Source organism: Ceratotherium simum, chromosome X (genome assembly GCF_057802395.1).
Source record: "Ceratotherium simum simum isolate JZ-2026a chromosome X, ASM5780239v1, whole genome shotgun sequence".
In the NCBI taxonomy this organism is placed as follows: Eukaryota; Metazoa; Chordata; class Mammalia; order Perissodactyla; family Rhinocerotidae; genus Ceratotherium; species Ceratotherium simum.
The window spans coordinates 106,179,042-106,199,634 of NC_141940.1; the positions used below are offsets into that span (position 1 = coordinate 106,179,042).

The following is a 20,593-nucleotide window of genomic DNA, read 5'->3' on the forward strand; positions in this document are numbered from 1 at the left end:
ATTTCATTGTGGTCTGTGAATAGACATTGTATGATTTCCATTCTTTAAAATGTGTTAAGTTGTATTTTATGGCCCAGAATGTGGTCTATCTTGGTGAATGTTCCATGTGAGCTTGAGAAGAATTTGTATTCTGCTGTTGTTGATGGAGTAATCTATAGATGTGCATTATATCCCGTTGACTGATTGTGTTGTTGAGTTCAACTACATCCTTACTGATTTTTGCCTGCTGGATCTGCCCATTTCCTATAGAGGAATGTTGACATCTCCAACTATAATAGTGGATTCATTTGTTTCCCCCGAAGTTCTATCAGCTTTTGTGTATTTTGTATTTCAATGCTCTGTTGTTAGGTGCATACATGTTAGGATTGATATGTCTTATTGGAGAATTGACTCCTTTATCATTATGTAATGTCCCTCTTTATTGCTGATAATTTTCTTTGCTCTGAAGTATGCTCTGTCTGAAATTAATATACCTACTCTTGCTTTCTTTTGATTAGTGTTAGCATGGTATATTTTTCTCCATCCATTTACTTTTAATCTATATATATCTTTATATTTAAAGTGGTTTTCTGGTACACATTTCCGTTGTTTTTCCTAGTTTTGTCTCCCACTCTTTTTATGCCTTCTGTGGTTTTAATTGAGCATATTATATGATTCCCTTTTCTTTCCTCTCTTAGCATAGCATATCAATTGTACTTCTTTTTTTGCTTTTTAAAGTTGTTGCTCTAGAGTTTGCAATATACATTTACAACTAATCCAATCCACTTTTAAATAACAGTACACAGCTTCACGGGTAGTGCAAGTACCTTATCATAACAAAATAATCCTAATTCCTCCCTCCTGTTCCTTGTATCATTGTTGTCATTCATTTTGCTTACACATAAGCATGCATAAACATACGTATCTTCTCAATGAGTGGATTGTCAGAGTCCTACATTAGGAAGGTCCTGGACTTTGTCTTTTCCTGTTGCCCTATGAAGTTAACAAAACAGCAGTTTAGTTTCTGAGATATTTATTCCAGATCAGAAAATGTCACCAAGGCAAAATTAGCTTTCACTTTCTCCTATATTTTCTTCACTATCATGCTGTCTCTTTGATGTTTTTGAAAAGCAATTTAAAAACTTTTTTAGTTATTTGGTAGGGGAGAATTGGTGTTTGTTATCTAGTTTGCCATTTTGAGAAGTGAAAATCTCAGCAGCATTGGTTTTTAAATTATATCTTCAATGAGCATTTGTTTGCAATACAAACAAATGCTTTATGGTCAGCCCTGCTTCAGGGACAGCCCATTTGGTCAGCCAAATTTCTGGGGCACTGTCGGGGGTCAGGTTTCAAAGGGCTGGCTTTATTATCTCTTCATAGATTTACAAGGAAGAAGAGCATGTCTCCTTAATCATCCTCTCAAATAGTAATATGGGCCCTGAAAGGGAATCTAAGGGAGAGGAAGAGATACTTTTCATAGGACATTAGAGCCTAAAGTTTTCAAACCATTTAGGTCCTGATGTCTACTTGGATATGGATGGTATAGATTTAAGTGCTTTTTCTGGAATCGACTTGATTGCAGCAGAGAACATAGATGGTCTGAGTAGAAGACCTCTTCCTTTACGCATGGCATAGGACATACTCTTGTGATTTTTTCACAGAAATTTGGAGAAAGAAAATTAACCTGGACCTTTCTCAGTCAAATGGATTCTTTAATTTGAGAGCAGTAGTTTTCAAGTTAAGACTAAATACATAGTCTGGTCACTTTTTTATTTGATAGGAATTAATCCCGTTTATGTGGTTTTACAACAAAGGTGTATTTTACTTTAACCCTCATCCTTAAAACCTAGAAATTTGAAAAATGTTAGACAATATCACATGAAATTATTGAAATTGAACTCAGAATATGTTCAGTGACCTATATAATAAGCAATCAGAAATAAACAGGATTTCAATTTCTTCTAAATGTTCAAGCATGTAATTTTTAAATGCCGTTTTAAAATCTAAGCTATTTGATAGCAATTGAGTTCCAATTGCTCAAAAATATGTTCCGACACAGTTATTAAAGAAATCGGTGATTGCCTGAGGTAGATAGATATAATTTAAATCTATACAAATTAGTTATCATTGATCCAGTTGACACTCAGTACATTTTTATTTTAATTCTCCCTGTTTCTTAGCCAAAGGCAGTTTGCATAAATTTATAATCATGACTCATGATGTGTACAAACTGCTTTTTTTTTAAACAAATGACATTGATTAATATTGTCTAAAGAATCATTGCTGTTTTACATTTGTATATGTGAATGTACTAGTATTTTTAAGGCAAAAATAATATCTTAATATCTTGACAGTTAATCTTTATAAAGAAGTTGCTTAAGAAACTCAACTTTGTATTTAATACAGCATATGATGATTTTTAAAGATGTGCTCTTATCAATTGACATAATTGAATTTTTTGTTGTTCAATTTGGATTTCTTTATTCATTCAAGTAGGTACCTTTCTGTTTGTAACTCATTTGTCATATACTCATCACAAGTGCATCTTGAAAAGTAGTTAACGCAACTTTTTCAATTGATGATAATTGAGGAGGTGATGAAGCATGGTTTCTGGAGGTTGCATACATATAATCTTCTAACTTCTTTTCCTGAACCCAGTATAAAACACTATAATATTGACCCATCACTGAACCTTAGGGTAACTCCTAATGATGACCTCTAGCCCCAATGGTTGAGGGTATTAAGGCACTTCTTAAGCAAAAATAAGGACTGGATTGCATATGAAATAAGGAATACTTGGCTTTGGATTCGGAGAGAGTAGATTCACGTTCCAGCTCTGCTCTTAATGACTGGATGAAGTAGCCTTGCTTTCCTAATCTATAGTGTGGGAACCCAGTTGTTTATACCTCACAGGAATGTTGTGAAGATTGAGATAAAATGCAATGGCTGAAACTTTTCATCTAATTGGAAAAACAGGCATGTTAACTTGTAACTATTTATAATGAAATAAGTTTAAAAAGACAATAGAACTAAAACCAATGTGCTGTAGGAGTACAGTTATGAGAATGGTCAATTTGGGGGCTAATTATTATTTTTTAAAATTTTATTGTGGTAAGAACACAACACGAGATCTACCCTCTTAAATTTCTAAGTGTTCAATACACTGTTTTTTACTATAGTCACTATGTTGTACAGTAGATCTCTAGAGCTTATTCATCTTGCTTAACTGAAACTTTACACCTGTTGTTTAGTAACTACACATTTCTTCCTCCCCCCCAGCCCCTGGAAACCACCATTCCACTCTTCGATTCTATGAATTTGACTATTTTCAATACCTCATATTAGTGAAATGATGCAGTATTTTCCTTCTGTGACTTATTTCACTTAGCATAATGTCCTAAAGTTTCATTCATGTTGTAACATGTATCAGAATTTCTCCCTTTTTGAGGCTAATATTTAATTTTATGTATATACCACACTTTTTAAAATCTATTCATCTGTTTCCAGCACTTGGCTATTGTGAATAGTACCGCAATAAACACGGGAGTGCTAATATTTTGTTGAGATCCTGACCTGTTATTCTGGATAAATACTCTGAAGTGGGACTGCTGGATTATATGTAATTAACTTTTAAGAAGTTGGAAAGTGAATGAGGTGAGAAATGATGTTTTACTCGGAATTTGGTTATTTCTGATACTCACAAGTTCATTGTAACTGTGCCCTGATTTGAATTTTATCTAAGGTAGTTGGTTTGAGTGTGGGAGTCAGGAATGTTCAGGTTTAATGTTATTTTGAGGGAATTTTCGCTTGTGCTAGCACCTTTCCTCTGTACATTCAAGATAAGGTGTGAATATTACCTACACAAAACTAAATTTCTGCCTGATGAAAGCCTTAAGGACGTTCCAAGCCTTAAGTTTGCCAAGGGATTTTGATCAGTTTTTTTCTTTCTAAAAAGATTAACTGGAAATTAGATATAAATTAATGCATTTGATGAATTTAACATCCATTTCTCCAATCACAAATGTCATAATGTTCTTCCGCTAAGAATCAACATAATATGAGTTTCATGTTGCTTCCTTTCACCATCATTTTTTAAGATCTGATGTGTCATAAAACCACATAACACTAACAATTACAACAAAAATAATAAAATACCTAGGAATAAACTTAATCAAAGAGGTGAAAGATCTGTACACTGAAAACTATAAAACATTGCTGAAAGAAATTGAAGAAGACACAAAGAAATGGAAAAATATTCCGTGCTCTTGGATTGGAAGAATTAACATAGTTAAGATGTCCATGCTTCCTAAAGCAATCTATAGATTCAATGCAATCCCTGTGAAAGTTCCCACAACATTTTTCACAGAAATAGAACAAAGAATCCTAAAATTTATGTGGAACAACAAAAGACCCCGAATAGCCAAAGGAATCCTGAGAAAAAAGAACAAAGCTGGGAGTATCACACACCCTGATTTCAAAATATACCACAAAGCTATAGTAATCAAAACAGCATGGTACTGGCACAAAAACAGACACACAGATCAATGGAACAGAATCAAGAGCCCAGAAATAAACCCACACATCTATGGACAGCTAATCTTTGACAAAGGAGCCAAGAACATACAATGGAGGAAGGAAAATCTCTTCAACAAATGGTGTTGGGAAAACTAGACAGCCACATGCAAAAAAAAAAAAGAAAGACCATTACCTTACACCATACACAAAAATTAACTCAAAATGGATTAAAGACTTGAATGTAAGACCTGAAATCATGAAACTTTTAGAAGAAAACATAGGCAGTACGCTCTCGACATCGGTCTTAGCAACATATTTTCAAGCACCATGTCTGACTGGGCAAGAGAAAAAATAGAACAAATAAACAAATGGGACTACATCAAACTAAAAAGCTTCTGTACGGCAAAGGAAACCATCAACAAAATGCAAAGACAACCTAACAATTGGGAGAAGATACTTGCAAACCATATATCTGATAAGGGGCAATCTCCAAAATATATAAATAACTCATACATCTCAACAACGAAAAATCTTACAATCAAATTAAAAAATGGGCAAAAGACCTGAACAGACATTTCTCCAAAGAAGATATACAGATGGCCAACAGGCACATGAAAAGATGTTCAACATCATTAACTATCAGGGAAATACAAATCAAAACTACAGTGAGATATCACCTCACGCCCGTCAGGATGGCTATAAGTAACAAGACAGGAAACAACAAGTGTTGGAGAGGATGTGGAGAGAAGGGAACTCTCATACACTGCTGGTGGGAGTGCAAACTGGTGCAGCCACTATGGAAAACAGTATGGAGATTCCTCAAAAAATCAGGGATAGAACTACCATATGATCCAGCTATTCCACTGCTGGGTATTTATCCAAAGAACATGAAAACACCAATGCATAAAGATACATGCACTCCTGTGTTCATTGCAGCATTATTCACAATAGCCAAGATTTGGAAGCAACCTAAGTGCCCATCAAGGGATGAATGGATGAGGAAGATGTGGTGTACATACACGATGGAATACTACTCAGCCATAAGAAATGATGAAATCCAGCCAGTTGTGACAACATGGATAGACACTGAGGGTATTATGTTAAGTGAAATAAGTCAGAGGGAGAAGGTCCAATACCTTCTCCATATGATCTCACTCATAAGTAGCAGATAAAAACAACAACAAACAAACACATAGAGACAGAGATAGGATTGGTGGTTACCAGAGGGGAAGGGGGGAATGAGGGGGGCAAAAGGGATGATTAGGCATACGTGTGTGGAGATAGATTATAATTAGTATTTGGGTGGTGAACATGATGTACTCTATTCAGAAATAGAAGTATAATCATGTACACCTGAAATTTATACAATGTTATAAACCAATGTTACTGCAATAAAGAAAAAGAAATAAAATAAATTTACTCTTAAGATAATGCTACAACTCAAAATAAAATCACAGTCCTTATATCCTTTCAGGTTCTCTAGTCCACAATCAAATAAAACTCAGTCCATGCAAAAAAAAAAAAAAAAAAGCACATAACATTTAAACTTTGCCAATAGCTAAAATAGTTTTAAAAATATATGTATAGAGACAAGGTTGGGCACTAATGTTTGAAATAAAAGGGGATAAGATGGCATATAAAGAAGAAACTTGAAGAAGAGCTGACATTTAAAAATAGAATTGGGGTAAGAAGCAATACAAATTAGTTATAATAGACAGATCAGGTTGATACTCAAAACATTTTTATTTTAGTTCTGCTTGTTTATTAGCCAAGGGCAGTTTCCATACAATTATAATCATGACTCATGATGTGCAACAGTTGCTTTTAAAAAAATGACATTGGTTAGTATTGTTTAAGAATTGTTTCCTTTTCACAATGCGTACATTAACATTTTTAAGATAAAACAGTATTTGACTGTTATTTTTTATAAATAAATTACTTCAAAAACCTCAGCTTTATATTTTACCATAGTGCTTGATATATGGATTGGTAACACTATTGGGTACAAATAATATAGACGGCAAGGTCTGTCAACAGGTAGTTAAAGCTATGACATAATTTAAAGAACACATCTTGAAAATAATAACCAGTTCAATTTGCCAATTGATTGTTTCAAGATAAGTCTCAACCATTCTCGGTGTCTTTTTTAGTATTTGTGTAAAGGGTTTAATACTGTGGATTTGTTGTGAGGAGTAAAGGAGGCAATGCATGAAAAAGTGAGGTGAGATAGATAGAGCATAGGTAAGGTCAGCATGACTACACTGAGGACCTAGAAGGAGAACAGTGTAGGTTGTGTAGAGATGAGTAACTTGACCTCCATAATCTCCCCATCTGGACTGCTTCAATTGCCTCTCTTTTGCTTTTGTCAAGGTGCATTTATTCTCTACACGGTGTAAACCAGATTCTGTCTCTTCTACTTAAGTTTCCATTGTGCTTAGTCTTAATCCAAACTCCCTGTTTTAGTTTCCAAAGTCCTAAATTATCTGCCCCTACCTATCCCTTTGACCTCACCCACACTTCCCCTCTTGCTCGCTGTGCTTTAGCAGAACTGGCCTTTTGTTCCCACAAAATACCTACCTCATTAAAACATTTAGGCTTTTGCATTAATGTGCACCTCTGTGTGGAATGCTTTTTCTTGGTTGTACATGGCTGGTTTCTTCTTGTCATTTAGAGCTGTCATGTTCTTAGAGGGGCTTTCCAGGACCATCTCTTGTGAAATAGTCACCCAGTAACTATGAAATCTCTCCATTTAATTATATGAACAACATATACGGCCAACTAATATTTCCTTGATTCTTTTTTTGTTGATAGATTTTTTGATTTTTCTTTGTCCACTAAAACATAAGCTCCATGAGAGGAGGGACTTTTTCTATCTTGTTTGTCAATGTGACCCCAAAACCTGGAAGAGTATTTGGCACAAGGAGATACTCAATAAATATTCATTAAATGAATGAAATAATATTGGATGGATAAGAATATTGCTTTAAATATTTGTCTCCTGAATTAGCCAAATTTAGAGAATAAGCCTGTTAAGCCCAAAGGTTACTGCAGGATAAGATGATGAGAATCTGGGACATTGGTTCTTAAAACTTTAAGAAACTAATGAAAACTAATGGTCTTTTTTTCTAAATTCACATAGGTGTATACAATATTATGCACACTTTCTGTGGATTCACAGATTCTCTATCACTTCCCCATAACTCCATGGAACCTTGAATAAAAAACACTAGTCTACACACTCTACTCTGTGCAGTGAACATGGAAAGCAAAAGAAAACTTTGAGGGACATTTTAAGAAAACAAATTAGCATTGAGGGGCAATGAGAAGAATGCTATCATTAAAATATTGAATTGAGAATTGTAGGTGATGCTAAGACGACAGGTTTGGATTTTGTGACCCATTGGCAATTAGAATTAGAGAACCATGATTCTGGTAGAAATCTGGACTATGGTGGCAGGTTTAGGTAGTCAGTAGAAAATGAATTATGGAATCATGACCTTTTTGCTTTTCAAAGGAGTTGGTGTATAGAGAAACATATATTTAGGGGATGAGAAAAGAAAAAGAGCACAATTAAAAAAGAAAAATAGAACTCTGAAAAGTAGGATGGAATTAGGACAATATATTATCACAAAAATGAAAGACTAGGAAACCTAAACACTGTGGGTGTTTAAGTGTCATGTCAGAACGTGGGCACACATGGAGTGAACTGAATGAGCTGGCCTCGTGGATCAATGGGTCTGAAGGCAATGTCCCAGCAGGGCTAGAAAGCAAAAATATTTAGAATGTTTGAGAGGAAATATGGTTCCGAGGAGTTTGTGGATAATCGGGGGAAGGAGAAAACTGAAGATCCATGCTGAGGGGCCCATTCAAAGCAGAGTAGGGTGAGCTCATTTGACAAATAAAACCCAATAAGTGTCAAGCATAGAGAAGGAAAGACAAGATACTCAGAGAACAGAAATATTGATAGAAGCCCGATTCTAGTCAACTTGTCTACTTTTACCTTCTTTTCTCCTTTTGGTTGGCCTTAGAGGATATCAAATGAATAAGAATCAGAAGTCTGGAAGCTCTGCGATACTGAGAAGAGAAAGAAGGCAGTTTCAAACTGGGAAAAACAAGGATGGCCTTCAAGAAAGTAGGTTTAGTGTGTGATAAGATGGAAAAGTATGTATGTTCCTACAATAGCTCTTTCTAGTGCTATTGATACATAGCAAATGAGACAAGAATATTCTAGAAATGGTGGCCTACATAATTAAAATTAGTCTGCCAACTAAAAATAACTAACACAGGGCAAAAATATTAAAAATATTTTCTTAAAGGCCAAAAGTATCTGATTGAAGTGAAAGACAGAGGCCCAAAGACATGAATCTTTGGTGTCTTTTATTCCCCTTTGGACAGCAGCAAATAATTTTAATTAGAAAATAAAGTTTTAAAAATATTAAAGGTGATATCCAAATGGCCAGTAAATGTATAGCCTAGGATTCAAATTCATTTAGTCATCAGTGAAATGCAAATTAAAATATAATGAGCTACTGTTGCACTCCTGGAATAGCTAATATTAAAATTAGTGACAATATAAAGTGTTAGCAAAATGATGAAAAAAAGGGAATTCTCATACTCCAGTCTTTGTCACGTTGGAAAATATTTCAGCACTATTAGCCAGCAATTCCTTTCTAGAAATATATCTAACAGAAATGTATGCACATGCCTACCAGTACACATGAACATGAATGTTCATATATATTATTCATTATATCATTACTGGAAATGACAGAAACATTCGTCAATCGTAGAATGGACAAAACCCCCAATTTTTGCATGTTTATTCAATGGAATACTACAAAGTAATGAAAAAGAGAATTACAGACACATGCAACAACAAAGATGAAACACAAATATGACATTGAATGAAAGAAGGTAGATACAAAAATTACATGATGTTTAATTACAAGGATATACATGTTGAAGCGCAGGAAAATTTAAGGATGCATTTTTTATTTGATAAAGTATAAAGAAAAATAAAGTAATTTTTATGAAATTCAGGAGAGTGGTTACCTGTGAGTGAGATAGTGACATGTGGGCATAGAAGGGGAATATGAGTAGTGATAATGTTCAAAGTTTGGGCTGGAAGGTGGTTTCATAGATGCTTGCTTTGTGATACATAATTGAGCTGTACATTTTTGTGCAGATTTTTGCATATGTGTTACATTTATAATAATAAAGTTTTTTAAAATCAAAGAAGATGAAAATGTGTCATCACATATAAGACAAATGAAGAAAAGTTATCTTGATGGACCAGCATCCTTTCCTCCCTTATATTTAGTGAAAGTTTAATCTATTTCCAGAACTAGAAAATATAGCTTGAGAACAACAAAAACCATAGAGGTTATGAATATCTTTATTTTACAGGTGAGAAAACAGGTGAGGTCTAACGGGTTTGAATATAAGCTGGATGTCATTTAACTAGCTGGAACTGAGAATCAGACATCCTTGCCTAAGAGTATGGATTTTTTTTTAACTTCATCCTGATATTTCTTGCTAAATTCCCCTTTGAGCTGCGAATTTAAACTTGGGTGTTATAAAAATTTTGAAGATGTAAATAAACTTCCTCATCCTTGGAAAAATATGCCTCAAATCCATTTCCTTTTATATATAGATTGATATATTTTTTAAATGGAATTTTAAAGATGTATTTTTGGGGGGTAATTTTTCTCTGGAAATTTTTTCCATTAGAAGTTAACAAACATCATGAAATATCTTCACCCAGTAAATCTCTTCAGAATTAATAGATGTGCAAAGTGTCAAATGATGCACATGAGTTAAATATAGGCGTTTAAGTAAGTGGATGAGTTAATATTTCTGTTCACATGAAAGGACAGGATTTCACACCTAACATTTATGAATGTTGATTATTTCTTGCATTTATTAACATTGATTTATTATAAAATATAATGAGAGGGTGTGTACATGGCATGCATGTGTACATGGCATTTAGTTTAGAATTAAAAAAGGATTTCGTATAGTACACGAGTTAAAGGCACGAGTTAAAGATGGTTTTATCCTTTTTCACATGCGAAACCAATAGAAAAAAATGAAGCTATTAATACGTCCAATTCATTCAACAAATATTTATCCAGTGTCCAGTAATGCAAGTTTAAAAATGTTGTATTAGCAGTGTTTACAAGTTAATGATGTGATATTTGCACTCCGAAAATAAAGGTTCTGTTATATTGCCAGTTTGTAGTTTAATCCTGGGTCTCTACATGAATCTTTGTTTCTTATTATTCCAAAGTCGTCTTTATTATGTGTGTATTCGTCTGTTAAATAATAATCAATTAGTGACAAAAGCCAAAGCCCTGGGGGCAAGAAATACACATCCAGTAGCGGTATTAATACTCTTGGTTTAAAGGACTGTTCTCATGTGCCAAGTTTTGATTGTTGTGAATACTTGGATGTATTGCCGCCTTTTGTCATGCCAGAAAATGTGGAATTCTTCATTTCTTTGCTTTCCTTGGCTTTCACAGCAACCCTTGAGATTCATTGTCAATCTGACTGGCATCTTCCATATATCACGGCACTTAGAATTAAGTATAATGCTTTCAGAGTAATATGTTTATTCAGTTTAGAATTCCACCTCATTCTAAATGGAGATCTCATAATTACATTGTTCAATAGTTTGTCACAATGCTTGGAGGAATACTTTAGCAAATTAAAGGGAAGACAAAAACGTATTTCATTATTTAATGACACATTTTCTACTAATTCTTCCTTGTTTATAACATTTGCTTTTGCAAGGAACTCTAGGAAATATAGAGAAGTACAAGATACACTGTTCGCCTTCAACAGATTTATAATTCAGTTAGATAAGGAGAAAAATTAAATACTATAATAATGATACAATATTTAAATAATAATTCATGTTTATTATAAAAAAAGTTATAAAAGCATCATATTTCAGTATTGGTATTACTATACCTAAATTTCATATGCATTCCTAAATTATGAATAAATAAATAAAGAGAAAGTAAGCCAAGTTTCATGTTTTCTTAGTATATCTACTGAACTGTCAGTTACTAAAATTTTACTTAGTTGATTACTGCTATGAGATATAAAGACTGCCATTTTACAATTTTCATCTCTTCTTAGGGCCTGTCTGACTTACACAAAGATTAAAGGTTGTTTTCATTTAAAAAAAGAAAAAAGTATTTCATATGTTTTCATATTTATAGATACATTTAAAATATTTCAAAAGGTAGACTATTGGATTTGAAAGAACTGCTTATTTATTTGACATGTAATTTGTAATTAGAATTTAGGAAAGAAGTGTTATCCGTTTTTTAAGGGGTAGAAATCGTTTAGTTTTTATTGATGGTATATTCAAATTTGTGCTAATATACTGAATTTCATGCTTGTATAAACTGGAGATACTTAAGGTATACCATTAATTTTAAAATATAAATATTTCTACTAGGATATTTATAAACCCATGTTAAACCTATTTACATGAGCCTGTATGAACAAAAACAACAGCTCATCTTTCAAATTCCAGAAAACAAGAAACTTTAAGAAAGCAATTATTGAAAACGTAATTAATTTACAGAGCTCACATTCATGAATACTTTAAAATTAGACATTCTAAAACAGAAAAAAATTGCAAATCTAAGGCCCTAATTAGTTGCAATTGACATTTGTTTCTAGGTAAAACATTTGATTCCATAATTTCCACACTATAGATATGAAAAAGAGTTTAATAAATGTGCATTAAAGCATGCAATAGGTCTCAAGAAAACATAATAGTCAGTTCTCTAATTTGGCTTGAAATGAATTAGAATTATTCAGTTATTCTCACATCAGTATGTCAGCAATAATTGTTTTCAAATCAACAAATGTCTAAAGTAAATTTCTTTGATTTTAGACAAGAACAACATCATAAAACAACAACAACAAAAAATCAACATGGAGAATGTACTTTTCTATTGAACACGCAACTGCAGATGGAGAATATCTCTAATGTATTATAAAAGGGACACAGCATGAGTTTACCCTCTCTCAGACAACTGAACAGGAATACTCAGCAAAGGTACGACCCTGCAATCATTCAACATATAGTATTGATGGCCTGCCATGTCTGCAGCACCTGGTTTTGAGGCAGTAGAGGACACTTACAAATATAATACCCAGTCCTTTTCCATAAGAAGTGCCAATCTAGACTGGTTATAAGTCATGACAATGGATGACAAATCACTGTACAAGAACGAATAATAAAACTAGACAACAGTATAAAGAATGGCTGCAAACACTATGTGATAAGTGATACAGGAAGTGTGTACTCTAGAAACTCCAAAAAGGAAAATATCATTCTTGGCCGGTTATGCATTGGGATCTTGTATCAGCCAATTCTGGGACATTGGCCAAACATTTATTATATAAAGTTATTTGAAATCATGTATATTATTTATTTCTTTGTAGACATAGAAGAGTTTGATTAAAAATAAAAATATCTGGTTTGATGTAATAAATAAGACTTAACCTCTGTGTTTTATCAAATTCATAGGTATCCATTAAGTGTATAAACGCTAACCTTATTCATGTAGGTGAAATACAGCGAAAATATTTTTCTTATCCTTATCTATACTGCCTTGTCTGCTTACTCAATTATCTGGAATTCTGGAAATGTCATTTTATGTTCTTAATCTCAGTATCTCTTTTCTTTATTTTGGTATTAGCTTTTTATAAATATTACTTTATAGAGATCATATTGGCTTACATCATTGTGTAAATTTCAGGCGTATATCACTATATTTCAGTTTCTGTATAGACTGCATCGTGTTCACCGCCAATAGTCCAGTTTTTAACCATCATCATACATATGTGCCCCTTTACACCTTTTGCCCTCCCCCTACCCCCTTTTCCTTTGGTAACCAGTAATCTGTTCTCCTTATCTACGTGTTTGTTTATCTTTCACATATGAGTGAAATCATACTGCATTAGTCTTTCTCTGTCTGACTTATTTCACTCAGCATAATACCCTCAAGGTCCATCCATGTTGTTGCAAATGGCACAATTTTGTCTTTTTTTATGGATTAGTAATATTCCATTGTATATACATATACCACATCTTCTTTATCCATTCATCTGTTGATGGGCACTTGGGTTGCTTCTATGTCTTGGCTATTGTGAATAATGCTTCAATGAACATAGCTGTGCATACATCTTTTTGAATTATTGATTTCATGTTCTTTGGACAAATACCCAGTAGTGGAATACCTGGATCATATTGCATTTTTATTTTTAATTTTTTGAGGAATCTCCATACTGTTTTCCATAGCGGCTGCACCAGTTTGCATTCCCACCAGCAGTGTATGAGAGTTCCCTTCTCTCCACATCCTCTCCAACACTTGTTATTTCTTGTCTTGTTAATTATAGCCATTCTGATGGGCATGAGGTCATAGCTCATTGTAGTTTTGATTTACATTTCCCTAATAATTAGTGATGTTGAACATATTTTCATGTGCCTGTTGGCCATCAGTATATCTTCTTTGAGAAAATGTCTTTTCATATCCTCTGCCCATGTTTTGATTGGGTTGTTCATTTTTTTGTTGTTGAATTGTATGAGTTCTTTATATATTTTGGAAATTAACCCCGTGTTGGATATATGATTTGCAAGTATTTTTTCCTAGCTGGTGGGCAGTCTTTTCATTTTCTTGATGGTTTCCTTTGCCATGCAGAAGCTTTTTAGTCTGATGTAGTCCCATTTGTTTATTTTTTCTTTTTTTTCCCTTGCCTGAGTAGACATGATGGTCAAAAATATACTGCTAAGACTGATGTCAAAGAGTGTACTGCCTATATTTTCTTTTAGGAGTTTTATGGTTTCAGGTCTTACATTCAAGTCTTTAATCAATTTGGAGTTAATTTTTGTGTATGGTGTAAGATAATGGTTTACTTTCATTCTTTTGCGTGTGGCTGTCCAGTTTTCCCAAGACCATTTACTGAAGAGACTATCCTTTCTGCATTCTATATTTTTGGCTCCTTTGTCAAAAATTAGCTGTCCATAGATGTGTGGGTTTATTTCTGGGCTCTAGATTCTGTTCCATTGATCTGTGTGTCTGTTTTTTGTGCCAGTACCATGCTGTTTTGATTACTATAGCTTTGTAGTATATTTTGAAGTCAGCAGGTGTGATACCTCCAGCTTTGTTCTTTCTTCTCAGGATTGCTTTGGCTATTCGGGGTCTTTTGTTGTTCCATATAAATTTTAGGATTCTTTGTTCTATTTCTGTGGAGAACGTCATTGGGACTCTGATTGGGATTTCACTGAATCTGTAGATTGCTTTAGGTAATATGGACATTTTAACTATGTTTATTCTTCCAATCTATGAACATGGAATATCTTTCCACTTCCTTATGTCTTCTTCAATTTCTTTCAATAATATCATATAGTTTTCAGTGTATAGGTCTTTCACCTCCTTGGTTAAATTTGTTCCTAGGTATTTTATTCTTTTTATTGTAATTGTAAATGGGATTCTATTCTTGATTTCTCTTTCTGCTAGTTCATTGTTGGCGTATAGAAACGCAACTGATTTTTGTATGTCGATTTTATGCTCTGCAACTTTACTGTATTTGCTGATTATTTCTAATAGTTTTTTGGTGGATTCTTTAGGGTTTTCTATATATAGAATCAAGTCATTCACAAATAGTGACAGTTTTACTTCTTGCTTACCTATTTGGATTTCTTTTATTTATTTGTTTATTTATTGCCTAATTGCTCTGGTTAAAACTTCCAGTAATATGTTGAATGAGAGTGGCAAGAGTGGGCATCCTTGTCTTGTTCCTGTTCTCAGAGGAACAGCTTTCAGTTTTTCACCATTGAGTATGATGTTGGCTGTGGGTTTGTCATATATGGCCTTTATTACGTTGAGGTACTTTCCTTCTATACCCATTTTATTAAAGAAAAAAACAAGATCCAACAATATGCTGCCTCCAGGAAACACATCTCAGCTCTAAAGACAAACATAGGCTCAGAGTGAAGGGATGGAAGATGATACTCCAAGAAAATGCCAAGGAAAAGAAAGTGGGTGTAGCCATACTTACATCAGACAAAACAGACTTCAAGATAAAAAAAATAACAGGAGACAAAGATGGGCCTTATCTATGATAAAAGGGACATTCCACCAAGAAGACACAATACTTAATATGTATGCACCTAACACAGGAGCACCAAAGTATATAAAGCAACTATTAACAGGCCTAAAGGGAGAAATTGACAGCAACACAATAATAGTAGAGGACCTTAAGACCCCACTTATGTCAATGGTATTAGCCTTTTAAATGTATTTAAAAGGGAGTTGAGATGACCTCAATGAGGTGGAGAAATCCACACGGTGCTAGATTTCTAAATAAAGAATGTGAGTCTCATTTTTAGAGATGTTTCTAATAGAAGGGTAGATTCTAAATTATGTATATTAATCCTCACTTTCTTTTACATCCAAAATCTATTTTTTTTCTTCTTTGGAAAACCCAATTTTATACATCTACATAGATATGGTTTTTGTTTTTTGTTGATTCCAAGTGATGTTAATATTCACCATCCATATCCTAGAGTAGAAATATCTATATTTCCTTATACATTTATTGTTACCCTTCTACAGAAGTTTAATCTCTTAACCAAATCTGCTGAGGATTCCTGCTTATTTATTTCAAGAATAATTTCCATAAAAATTTCTAAACTATTTCAAACTATTTTTTTTAAATATAAACACTAAAGAAATGTGCGTCATCAATATTTTCAGGACATGAAGTTTTATAATTTTTTATCTCTTTTAAAACTCATGTCACTTTTCATTCAATTTGGGTGTTAGAGGATGGTGGCCTTGGCTCAAGATCAGACATAGATTAATAAAGCCTCTGTCAGACTTGGGAAATTATAGAAATAGTACTGCTTGTAATAGACAAGTAGCTTCTGTATTTCAGGGAAAATTAAAGCCAAATTGAATAGGCTTCACAAGTTTAGACTAAAGGGATATATGTCTTTCCTGCAGAGGGTGTCAATCCTGGGCTGGAAGAAGGATACACATAGAGCTTTTGTTCAGATATAATCTAGACATAGTTGATCGTGCTTAGGCTAAATCATACCTCCAAATATTTACTAACTATATTATCTAGTACTTGTTAGTTAACCTGCCCCAGCCTTTGTTTTCACATGTGTAAAATGAGGATAGATTGCTCAACTCTCAGGGCTTATTGAGAGTATTATGTATATATCTATAACAAAAGTAACCCCTTTCATTCACTTATTAAACAGATGTTTGCAGAGTGCCTAATAGAGATACAATGATAAGCACAAACAGACAAGGCCTCAGTAATCAAGGATAGGACTGTTATATAGATGAGGAAGTAAATGTCATTTGACAGATGAACGGATAAAGAAAATGTGGCATACACATACAATGGAATATCAGTCAGCCTTAAAAAATAAGGAAATTCTGCCATATGTGACAGCATGGATGAACCTGGAGGATATGCTAAGTGAAAGGACATATATGGCATGCTTCCTCATATCTGAGGTATCTAAAATAGTCAAACTTATAGAAACAGAGAGTAGAATGGTGGTTGCCAGGAGCTGGGGGGAGGGGGAAATGGGGAGTTGCTGTTCAATGGGTATAAAGTTTCAGTTATACAAGATGAATAAGTTCTAGAGATCTGCTGTACAACATTGTGCCTGTAGTTAACAATACTATATTGTGCTCTTAAAAAATTTAAGAGGGTAGATCTCACATTAAGTGTTCTTACCACACAGAAAAGGGCAGGAGGAAACTTTGGGAGGTGATGGATATGTCAATCACCTTGATTGTGGTGATGGTTTCAAAGGTGTATGCATATGTCCAAACTCATCAAATTGTATATATTAAAGATATGCAGTTCTTATATGTCAATTATACTTCAATAAACCAGTTAAAATGAAAGAAAGAAAAAAGATAGATAAGGAAGTTGTCTGCTGGACAGATGAGGAAACAGAAGAAGACACTTGCTTAAAGTCACCCAAGTATTTCATTCCAGGTGCTCACAGAGACTAAGAGAGACATAGGTTAATTCTATATTCTTTAACAGCTTTGTTGGAATATAATATACATGCCATAAAATTCACCTATTTTAAGTGTACAATTTAAAGAATTTTGGTATATTTACAGAGGTGTACCCATCACCACAATCTAATTTTAGAACATTTCCATCACCCTCAAAAGAAACTCCATGCCCCTTTATATTCATTCCCATTCCCACCTCCAGTCCAAGGCAACCACTAATCTACTTCTGTCTCTATGGATTTGCCTTTTTTGGATATTTCATTTAAGTGAAATTATACAATATGTGGTATTTATGTCCAGCTTCATTGTTTTTGAGGTTTTTGATGTTTTGAGGTTCATCCATGTTGTAGCATGTATTAGTACTTTATTCCTTTTTATTGCCAAATCATATTTCATCACATGGGTCTCCACTTTTTAATGTACCTTGGAAACTTTTAAAAATGAAGAAATGTCAAAAGATAATTACAAAAACCATGGTATAATTTACTTTATTATAACAAATTAATATATTAGCATAGAAAGATGAAAATATAGTCTATATGAATAAATGCACTTTGTTTTACATCAAAAGTCTAAACCGCAGGCCTAACCCCCCCATCTCTTGCACACACATACTATTAACTAGTTAACATTTAGTCAGTAATTATTGAATGGCTGTAACTGGTATGAATGCTTTATAGCATTTATATCGTTTAATCTTCACAATAACCCTGTGGGATGGGTTAAGTCAACTCTGAAATCAGACTCCTTTGGTATCAATGAGGCCCACTGACCAAGTGTGTGATCTTGGGAAAGGCACTTTAGTATCGGTGCTTTAGTATCCACTATTAAAAAATTAGAATAAAAACAGGATCTAAGAATGGGTTTATTGCGAAGGTCAAATTATACATACATAAGAATTCTTGGCACATAGAAAGAATAATTTTAGTGTCAGCTACTATTAATAGAAAAGGAAATTGAAGCTCAGAGTGTTAAGTAACTTTCCTGGGAAACACTGCAAGTAAGTACTATTGCCGGGATTCAAACACAGGCAACATGACTCCAGACACCAACAACCTCCCATATGATGGCGGAAAAGCTAGAGTCCAAATCATAGAGATAGAATTTAAATCCATGACTTCTTTTTCCTTAGGCTAGAAAACAAGCCTCTTTTAAAATATTGAATATACACAGTATAATGGGCATTGAGTCCAAGGAGTTACTGATAAAATAAATATAATTACATATGCTTAAATGTGATGGGGCCTGGATTAACAATATTGGATTTTGGCTATACTATTAAGATTATTTAAAACTATTGTATACTAAGAGAACTTGAATCTGTGGAAGCAATTTAACAGATTTTTACTTAAGAAGTGATAAATGCTGAAATACCTAATGGTCCTGAATGCTTCTGCACTAGATTTTTACCTACGGCTTTAACAGATTGCAAATATCTTTTATGATCATTATAGTTTGCTCAGAAGCCTCCAGAGTAATTTAGTATAATTATTATATTATTAGGAAATATTTTATGAATGAGCACATATTCATTAATCTGTACATACCCAGCAAAGGAAGACTCACTTCTACATTAGTAATTCCTTTTCCAAGGAAAAGTAGTCTTATATGTATAGATCAATGAAGGAGTTATTAAATCGCTTTGCCCTACTGCTTTTCTTTGTAAAGTGGATAATGCAATTATTTTAAACATATTTCCAGTTCCAATTTTAGTGAACATATTTGATGTGCTAAGGCCAGTCACTGATTTATTTTATTATTATTTTTTGATTAATGAACTTTTAAGCAATTTTAGGTTCACAGCAAAATTGAGCAGAAAGTACAGAGTTTTCATATACCCCTATCTCCACTGATATATATTTTATTAGCCGACTTTCTCTATGACACTGATAAAAATTGATATTATTTGTTCTAAATTATTGGGTTTTTGTTGTGTTTTTTTTTCTTTTTTCTGCGGAAGATTTGCCCTGAGCTAACTTCTGTTGCCAATCTTCCTCATTTTTTGCTTAACGAAGATTCGCCCTGAGCTAACATCTGTGCCAATCTTCCTCTATTTTATATGTGGGTTGCCACCACAGCATGGCTGCTGAATGGTGTAGGTCCATGCCTGGGATCCAAACCCATGAACCTGGGCCGCTGAAGTGGAGCGTGCCCAACTTAACCATATGCCATGGGGCCAACCCTAAATTATTGTTTTTAAAAGGTGTAATTAACTTCTTGTGATTTTGCTATATTCCTACACATTTCTGAATTTTAAAGGAAGCTTAATTATTTCTTGAACAACATTATTATTTCAGGATCCTGAATTGGTAATGCTTACGCCCTTAGTTGGCCTCTACTTCAATTCAAAATCTGTATTTAACCAGATTGTGCCACATCTTAAAATTGAAGTTAGTTAGAGTTTCAGTTTATATTCTGATGAAAGATCTACCATTATAGTAAAATAAAAGGTTCTTTGGATTTTTTAAAATTTTGCAAAAGGATCTTGAATTCATCTCTTGAAAAGGAAGACCTGAAATGTATGACTTTTGAAAGAGTTTAAATTTTTATTTAGTACATAATGATGCATCCTTCCTTTGCACAATAAGAAATTTTAGTAACAAAGAAAAAATGGATTTTATTTTTATTTTGTCTTCTGTACTATTTTTTGCTTGAAAGGGCATTCTCTTTTAGGACTTTTTGATCAAACCATTATGGTAATTATGAGTGAAATGCACAAATCAGTATTTAAATGCTTTGTTGTAATTAAAGAAACAAATTCAAAAGAAAATTACAAATGTGTGTTAATCACGGGTAAACCAGTGTCTGGTGAAAATGTGTTGTATCTAAGAAAATTTCTGGGACAACTCAAAGAAAATTTTAGGCATTATTGTTACATTAGGCTGGGGAACCACAGAGAAATAAATGTGTGCTAATGTACTTTGTTTTTTTGTAGGAACAACATAGATACTGATACGGTTTAAAATATCAATAGGACTAAATACATATATGGATGCATCTTAATTTAAGGCCAGACAGTGTAA

The 20,593-nt window shown here is 33.5% G+C and overlaps 1 protein-coding gene across 2 annotated transcripts in view; it reads left to right on the forward strand.

The window, feature by feature from the left end:
* LOC147911976 (uncharacterized) overlaps positions 1 to 20,593 on the forward strand; it is a 123,974-nt gene that overhangs the window by 84,504 nt on the left and 18,877 nt on the right. The window contains exons 1-2 of one of the 2 annotated variants that reach the window (XR_015550635.1): positions 8,546 to 8,626; positions 12,407 to 12,571. The exons of the other annotated variant lie outside the window; for it this stretch is intronic. The gene's annotated coding sequence lies outside the window, so the exon portion shown is untranslated. Of the gene's footprint in view, positions 1 to 8,545; positions 8,627 to 12,406; positions 12,572 to 20,593 lie in introns of those variants that run through there. 2 annotated transcript variants of the gene reach the window in all.